Genomic DNA, 7,962 nt, shown 5'->3' with positions numbered 1-7,962 from the left:
AGCTCATATGGAGTTTTCTTGAGGAGTCGGTGAGGATATACTCGGTTGGATGCATGACACGCCGTGTTGATTGCTTCCGCCCAAAACTTCTCGGACGTGCCATAATCATCCAACATTGCTCTAGCTAGGGTGATGAGAGTCTTGTTCTTTCTTTCCACCACTCCATTTTGTTGAGGCGTGTAGGTGGCTGAAAACTCATGCTTGATGCCCTCTTCATCGCACCATTCTTCAATCTTCATGTTCTTGAACTCGGTGCCGTTGTCACTCCGGATCTTCACAATTGGGGAGTTGTACTCCCTTTGAGCTCTTCTTGCAAAGGTCTTGAAGATTTCCGGAGTTTCACCCTTATCGCCTAGAAACATAACCCAAGTGTAACGTGAAAAATCATCAACAATTACTAGGCAATAGAGGTTACCACCAATGCTCTTGTATGTAGTTGGACCAAAGAGATCCATGTGAAGTAGCTCGAGCGGCTTGGAGGTAGACAACATCGTCTTGATGGGATGATGTGTTGCAACTTGCTTCCCGGCTTGACATGCTTTACATAGCTTGTTCTTGTCAAACGTGACATCCTTCAAGCCGGTGATCATCCCTCTCTTGTGGGCTTTCTTGAGGTTGCTCATGCCAATATGAGCAATTCTTCTATGCCAAAGCCACCCAAGAGAACTTGGTGAAGAGGCATGTCATGATACTTGTTTGCTTTGAAGAGAAATCCACTAAATAGATGTTGCCATGCCTAAACCCCGTGAATACCATTGACTTGTCTTCTTCAAGAGTTACTACAACACCATTCTTATCAAAGGTACACGTTAGTCCAAGATCACACAATTGAGCAATAGAAATAAGATTAAAACTAAGTGCTTCTACAAACAAGACATTAGAAATGGATAAATCTTTAGAGATAGCTATTCTACCCAAACCTAAAACTTTTCCCCTTGAGTTATCACCATAGGTGACATGTTCATGATCGCCGGGGTTTTCAAGGGAGGTGAACATGCTATCATTGCCGGTCATATGTTGAGAGCAACCGCTATCTAGTACCCAATGTTTTCCACCGGCTTTTTAGTTCACCTACACACATGAGAATTCACTTTTGAGTTTTAGGAACCCAAACAAGCTTTGGGCCTTGCACATGTGTGACAAGAGCTTTTGGGACCCAAAGTTGCTTGGGGAGCTTTTTCTTTGACTCCTTAGTGAGTTTGCCAATGAATTTGGCCTTCACCTTGCCCTTCACTTTACTCAAGAGAAAATGGTTATTTTGAAACATTGAAGAATAATTCTTGGGTAATTTAGGAAGAGGACGTGATGGTAAAGTGCACTCCCTAGTGTGGTGCCCGGTGACTTGGCAATGTTGGCAATATGATCCAACTTACTTGATGAAGCTTCGAAAATTGCATTTCTAGCCTTGGCATTCCATTTTAATTGTTCGGCGGTGGGAGTTCCGGTGAATCCGGTCTTAGTGGCCAACCACACTTCGGGGGCAATCGCATCAAGATATGCGGCCATGCGAACTTTCCAATAAGCAAAGTTCTTGCCCTCGAAGTGGGGCAGCGAACCACCCATCTTGGCCATAGCTCTAGGCGGTGAAGCCTAATGATCCAAATGAGCAACGAGGCTCTGATACCAATTGTAAGGATCGATGGACCAAGAGGGGGGGGGTGAATTGGGCCTTTTTCAATTTCTAAAACAAAGTATAGCAACCTTAACCTATGCAATGCTAGTAGGGCACCAATTCACCAATCGGATAACTAAGCTACTAACACAAGCTAAGAGAGATAAAACAAAGTAAAGCCTAGCAAGGTAGAGCTAAGTTATGATCTCTAAGTCAAGCACATGAGTAAATTGCATGAAAGAAAATGCTTGAATAAAGAGAGTGGACAAGAGACGACCGGATTTTTTCCCGTGGTATCGATGTGTTGGCACACACCCCTAATCCACGTTGTGACACTCACAAAGAGTATTGTCACCTCCCAAGTCACCGAGACGAGGGCGCTCACTAAGAGTCTCCGTTCACCATCCCGGCGTGGTGGAGATCAAGCCACGTACAATCTTCTTCTCCGGGCTCCCACAATCCTTGGCAAGCTCCGCGAGAAACACCTCGATCACCAAGATCGCCTAGGTGATGCCAATCACCAAGAGTAACAAGCTAAGGCCTTCACTTGAGCAAGAACCGATCACCAAGAACGGATGCACACTAGCTTCTCTCTACTCAAGTCCTTAATCTTGCTTCTTGATTGATTGAATGCACAAGTATGTGAATGATGAAGCTCAAGGTGGCTCTTGACTATGGTATGAGTGTTTGGATGTTGCCTGGTGTCAAGAGTGGGCGAAATGACCCATTGGAGGGGTATATATAGGCAGCTCACACAAATAGAGCCGTTGGAGAAAAGCTGCCAGAAAACTGCGTAGCGCCGGTTAATCCGACGTCCCTCCATTTGTCATCGTCGGTTTAACCGGTGAATGTAAACTGCCTCTTCTGAAAACTAGCCGTTACAACTTGGGCAGATTGACCGACGTACCATCGGTTTAACCGGTGAGTGTAGTTGTCCACTAATCCACTGAAAAACCAAGTCTCTGGACAACTGCACCGACGTTAACTCAAACCTATCGTCGGTTTAACCGGTGAGTACAACTTTTGAATTCCTCTGAAAAACCATCTCACTGGTCAATTGCACCGACGTCTTGATTTAAACAGCGTCGGTTTAACCGGTGTATAGAACTTGAAATACCCTGGAAAAACCAACTCTGGACCAATGCACCGACGTTAATTTCAAACACGTCGGTTTAACCGGTGTATTGAATTTGTCCAGACTCTGCTGATTTCGTTTAACCGACGTATAGAAAATTGAGAGCGTCGGTTAAACCGGTGTATAGACTTTTTCTGATTTTGTCTTTTCTGATTTGAGTCTTGAATGAAATCCAAATATTCTTGAGATATAGTTTGAGAACCACTTATTTGAACTTCTAGAAACCTGAGTGACCATAGTGTGCATCCATTTTCAAATGATCATGTCCATGCTCAAGTTACTTAGCCTTAACCCCTCTTAATAGTGCGATCACTACAAAACTATAAAACCTATACTAACCTAAGTGTCCTTCTCAACCTTATGACACTTAGGACTAGAAAGATCCTTAGTCTTGACATAAAATTGAGTTGAATACCGAGATCGCCTTTTTGAATAATGAAATTGAGGGGCCTCTTTTGACATATGACCAAATGAGCGATAATGATCTATTAAGCTGCACAAACTCATTAGTCACAATAATGGTTGTCATTAATCACCGAAACATACCTTGAGGGCCTAGATGCTTACACTAGTCCTCCTTCATACGGTTAGTTGCCCCCTAATCTTAACCCAACTATTTTGTTCTTGCGATTTGTTCACCTGACTCCTATGTGTCATCGAAGTTGGAATGGAAACACTGTTTTTTTTTGTCTGCATAAAAACCTTTGCCCTATTAGCTTGTAGCATGTGCGAGCAGTGCATGTGAAACACTCAACCGTGAGTTGTTTTAGATCATAAAAAAATGAAATCACTTTGGTAGTGCTTTGTGCTAAATATTTTCTTGACTAAGGTATTTTCCAATGCAGATGTAAATGATGATTACTTCAGTGTAGAGATACATTATAAAGGATTTTTCTGTGGACTTGACAAGAAAATGATATATATGGACAACAAGATAGATTGGTTTGATTTTTGTAATACTGATACATGGTCCCTATTGTATGTTGATGAATTCTTGGGGATTCTAGAATGCAATAATTCAGCATCTACAAGAGTTTATTGGTGTGAACCAGGGAAGTCAGTGGGAGATGGATTGAGAAGTTTGAGGGGTGATGCTGATATCATTGCAATGTCAAATATGGCTTCTACTTGTAAGAACATTATGCTGTATGTCGACCATTTAAATTTCCTTGATGACATTTTTCACAATAGAACACAACAACTCCAACAAGTGGAACATACTAGCCCTGAGAGGAAGTCTAGTCGTCTTGAGGTGACAAGAATGGGTTCTCAGGAAGGTATTGAGACAGAAGAAGGTGAGCAGGACTTAGGTGCAAATGAAGATTCGAAAGGGGATTCTGACTTTATTGACAGTGACTACGAGCTCAACATCGATGATGATGACTTATTTGGTCAAAATGTGGATGATATTTTAACAGATGAAGAGGCTAAAACTAAAGGGAAGGAGGTTTGCAGTGACAATGAGTTAGAGGAAGACAATGGCGAAGATGACGTGGGGGTTCAGGTATCAATTTGCTCAGGAAAGATGCTGATGCAAGTCCAGTGAAGTTTAATTTCAAAACTTTCAGGGCAGATGTTGACATGGTAGCACCAGTGTTTAAGTTGTGAATGGTATTTGCAAATGTTGAGGAGTTAAGGAAAGCAATCAATGCATATAGCGTTAGGGAAAGGAGACATCTCCGGAAGGACATAAATGAGAAAGGTAGGCTAGAGGGGTGTATTGCCAAGGTGATTGTCCATGGAAGCTTAAGGCAGCTACTGATAGCAGGAGCAAGAGCATGCTCATCAAGGAGCATGTTGGCACTCATACTTGCAATAAAACTTGGAAAATCAAGGCTTTAACTGCTTCTTTTCTATCAAGGAAGTACATTGACATGTTCAGAGATGATGAGAAAATGAGTCTAAAGGCTTTTGCAGCTAAGGTGCAAAGGGAGTACAACATGACCCCATCTAGACACAAGTTAGGGAGGGCAAGGAAGGAAGCTTTGCGCATAATTCACGGTGATGAAAAAAGGCAATATAATTAGCTTTGGGACTATGGTGAAGAGCTCAGAAAATCTAATCCTGGAAGTACATTCTTCCTCACATTGAAGGCACTGCAGCATCCTAAAACTGGAATGGTCATGGATCATTTCAGTATACTATATTACTCCATAGATGCATGTAAGAGAGGATTTCTTAAAGGATGCAGGCCCATTATATGCATTGATGGATGCCATATTAAAAACAAGCATGGTGGCCAACTATTAACAGCAGTGGGGATTGATCCAAACGAGTGCATATATCCGATTGCTATGGGTGTAGTTGAGGTTGAATCAACAAGCACGTGGAAGTGGTTCTTGTCTACTCTGAAGAATGACTTAAATATCCTCAATACAGGTCCTTATACCATTATGAGCGACAAACAAAAAGTACATCACAAGAACTTCTAGTGACTGCCCTATATTTAATTTTATGGTTGTTTCTTTACAAGTTTTGTGTGTATCAACAGGGTTTGATCAATGCTGTGAACAATATTTTCCCTGATGCTGAACATAGGTTTTGTGTGAGGCACTTGTATCAAAATTTCAACTCCATTCACAAGGGGGAAACACTAAAGAATGATCTATGGGCAATAGCTAGATCTAGCAGTATCCCTCAGTGGGAGAAGAACATGGAGCAAATGAAGAAGGATAGCCCAGAAGCATATGCATAGGTTGAAGAATTGGCACCTAGTACTTGGGTTAGGGCTTTCTTTAGTGATTTCCCTAAATGTGATTTGCTACTAAACAATAATTATGAGGTCTTTAACAAGTAAGTTACCTCATACCCCAAGTCATTACTTATTGCACATTGTTACTTCATAGCTTCTTCTAACATCATTTTCATATTCCCTTAGGTATATACTAGATGCTAGGGAGATGCCTATACTCTCAATGTTTGAGAAAATCAGGTGTCAAATCACAAATAGAATTTATACAAAGCAACAGGAAGCTACAGGTAAGTGGATTGGCACTATATGTCCCAAGGTGAAGAAGAAGCTTGATAGACATATAGAGATAGCAGCATCTTGTATGGTATATCCTGCAGGAGGAGGGATTTTTTCAGTCAATGACAAATATGGGACTAACATTGTGGACATAAATGTGAGGTCATGTGACTGTAGGAGATGGCAGCTAACAGGTATACCCTGCTGCCATGCCATTGCATGTTTCAGGCATGACGATATCAAGCCAGAAACAATGGTGCATGAGTGCTATTCAATTGCAACATCATGGAGGCATATGGCTATAACATATGGCCTGTGAGAGACAAAATACAATGGGAAAAAATGAATGGGGTCGATGTGCAGCCACCTATCTATGAAAAGAAGGTAGGGAGGCCTGCAAAGAATAGAAAGAAAAATCCAATTGAATTAAAAGGTGGCACCAAACTTAGCAAGCACGGAGTGACAATGCATTGCAGTGCTTGTGGATCATCCACACACAATAAGAGAACATGCCACAAATATCCAGATAAGATAAATATGCCTAATCCAGAAGAAGAATAGGAAGAATATGATGACCCAAGCATACTAGAGGTGCATGTTGTTTAATTTGTTTACATTTGACATAAGATTTTCATTTTTCTATGCCAATCATAATATCGATGTCTTTATTTTTTCAGAAGATTATGCCAGCTAGACTGAACAATGAACTAGATCCGAGTGAAAATGCTGACACTACGGTGTTTAATCTTCTACGTCAGGTATAGCAATCTAGTTATTTTTACAACATTATTTGACATTAGTTAATTCCAAGGTATATTAAACTTTGTCAATACTATGTAGGAAAACATAGGACGGTCAGCAATGCAGCCACGGGGTCCGTGGCCGGATGAAAATATGTTTGTAGCTATGGAAAGGGATAACATACCTCCACAAAGGCTTACTACAGCAATGAATATAGGTAGAGGCCGAGCTACAAGTACAAGGTCAAGAAAAAGAAAGGCAAAGACTACAACAGATGATGAACATCCTGCAGAATGCAGTGGTACTGCATGGGTAAGAGGAAGGTCAGGAGTACGTACTGGCAGAAAAGGAGCCAGGGGAGGAGGACGTGGTAGGAGCACATGATTCAAGAGTAGTTTTTTTAGTTCATTCATCAGATATAAAATACATTATCTTGGTTGTTAAATTCAGTCAATAATTGTGTTAGACCATTCAAACGCATTCTGTATTGCACACATTTTATATTTATGAACACAAATAGTTTGGAATGTTGCGTTTCAATTCGAGAGTTGCACAAGTGTCATATATAATTTATCACTCAAACGGTCAAGAAGTTCACTGAGCCCGTGTTTCCGATGAGTTGAGCCAAGTCAAGCTGAGCTGATCCCACCCTGCCACCTCATCGTCCACTGTGGACAAATATGTGACGTGGCGGGATTTGGACCGTATGCGCACCAAAGTGTCAAGTTTTTGTATTGGATTGATCAGTTTACTAGTTCTTGGACTAATTTGCACGCACTTGCATCTTTATCATTTATCTTTCGATTATAGTCTTGGAGTAGTGGGAGGATGCAAAAGATATGACCAAAAATAATAATAATAAAACTAATAAGACGTGATATACCTGAAATACATATATTTTATAGACAACTGTGGATGGCTACTAAAACAGTAAGACTAGCGTCACTCGACTTGTTGTGCACTTGTGCCCACAAGCTCTGCGCCTCTGTGCTTTCCGATCCAGTTCCAGTGAGTTCTGTAAGGCCGAAGACACAAATCCCCTCGACTGCAACAGCATGAGCTTCTCGACATGGGAGCATCTTGGATTGTTTTGCATCTGGTCATGGTCATGGTCATGCCCTCTCCTTTCACTGTGATTGAGCAAACTAATATTCACTCTGTTTGCTTGGCTGTGGCTGATAGCTAGTGCTGATTTGTTATGAGAGAAAAGTACTACTAGCTGGCTGGTACTTGGTACTGATTTGATGTGAGAAAAAATTACTGCTGACTGATTGACTGACAAGCCAAGTGAACAGAGGGTGATTGAGCAAAAATCAAGTAGACAACCCCAAAATTCATTGCCACCCAGCTGTGACTACAAGATGGCCTTGGCTTCGTCTTCGTTTGCATTGGGTCGGAAGAGCTGCTACATCGAATGCCTGCCACTTCATTGACCAAACATCTTACGTGAAACAAACAATATGCTGGCATTTCATGGTTTACTTCCCAGGCCTCATTTGGTAGGGC

At 41.5% G+C, this 7,962-nt stretch overlaps 1 long non-coding RNA gene across 2 annotated transcripts; it reads left to right on the top strand.

Moving 5' to 3' along the window:
• The first annotated feature begins 3,705 nt into the window (after positions 1–3,705).
• On the top strand, positions 3,706–6,983 carry LOC120654810. 2 transcript variants are annotated; one of them, XR_005667181.1, is made up of 3 exons: positions 3,706–3,877; positions 6,393–6,473; positions 6,556–6,983. It is a non-coding gene; the product is annotated as an uncharacterized LOC120654810 (long non-coding RNA). The 2 variants fall into 2 exon arrangements; XR_005667180.1 differs by lacking the exon at positions 3,706–3,877 and adding an exon at positions 5,802–6,306.
• Positions 6,984–7,962: the final 979 nt, after the last annotated feature.

The sequence above is a fragment of the Panicum virgatum genome, chromosome 1N (assembly GCF_016808335.1).
Source record: "Panicum virgatum strain AP13 chromosome 1N, P.virgatum_v5, whole genome shotgun sequence".
In the NCBI taxonomy this organism is placed as follows: domain Eukaryota; kingdom Viridiplantae; phylum Streptophyta; class Magnoliopsida; order Poales; family Poaceae; genus Panicum; species Panicum virgatum.
This window is presented reverse-complemented; position numbering and strand designations above follow the sequence as displayed.